Raw genomic sequence first — 783 nt, forward strand, 5'->3', positions numbered from 1 at the left:
GGCTACACAAATGTGACTTATCATGAGAGGTGGGAAGGTATAAGACATGGAAGAGGTGGAAATTAAACCTATATTTACTAAAAAGTGATATGAAGGAAAGATTACAACAATGCGACTATATGGGTAATGAATTAGAATTTGTAGAAAATAATGAATCAAAGGTTATGTGTTTGAAAGAATCCCTTAAGGAGAGAAACTGGGGGTAATTCATAGAATACAATGATGATATAGTGATGGATGAATCCCTCAATTAATTTCGTATCAGAACATGTAGAAGAATTAAAAACTAGAATTCATGGTTATATGTTAGATCCATGTAGAAAATCTATGGGGGAGGGTGAAAATTGAAATTGGGGAAAACCACTAATTCTGAATGAAACCTAGAGGATAATGAGCATAACATGATTGAATTGCCAAGACATGGCATCAAATTTGGTAGCATGAAGAAGTTGTAGAGGATGAGATTACAAAATACATGGTGACAATGAATTATTAGAAAACAACAATAGTAATGCATATGTATACTTTTGAAATTTTGCAAAATATTGATTTATGACATAGATTTATATTGGTGGTATGGAGCCATATTGATGACGTGTACCCATAAGGGTGATATGGATTGGTAGGGTAACATGGAAGCTTAAGGTTGTTATTAAGTGGGATTAGTGTGCATTGTTGGTAGTTACATGACAAGGTCCATATTAGTGGGGGGTTGGGCCAAGAAAAGCAACATAAGAAACTGTGTTAAGTGGTTTTGCAATGGGTTGCAAAGATCCTATAATC

The sequence above is a fragment of the Pinus tabuliformis genome, chromosome 2_2, assembly GCF_031772625.1.
Source record: "Pinus tabuliformis cultivar Carrire ecotype Pingquan chromosome 2_2, CPIR1, whole genome shotgun sequence".
Taxonomy (NCBI): domain Eukaryota; kingdom Viridiplantae; phylum Streptophyta; class Pinopsida; order Pinales; family Pinaceae; genus Pinus; species Pinus tabuliformis.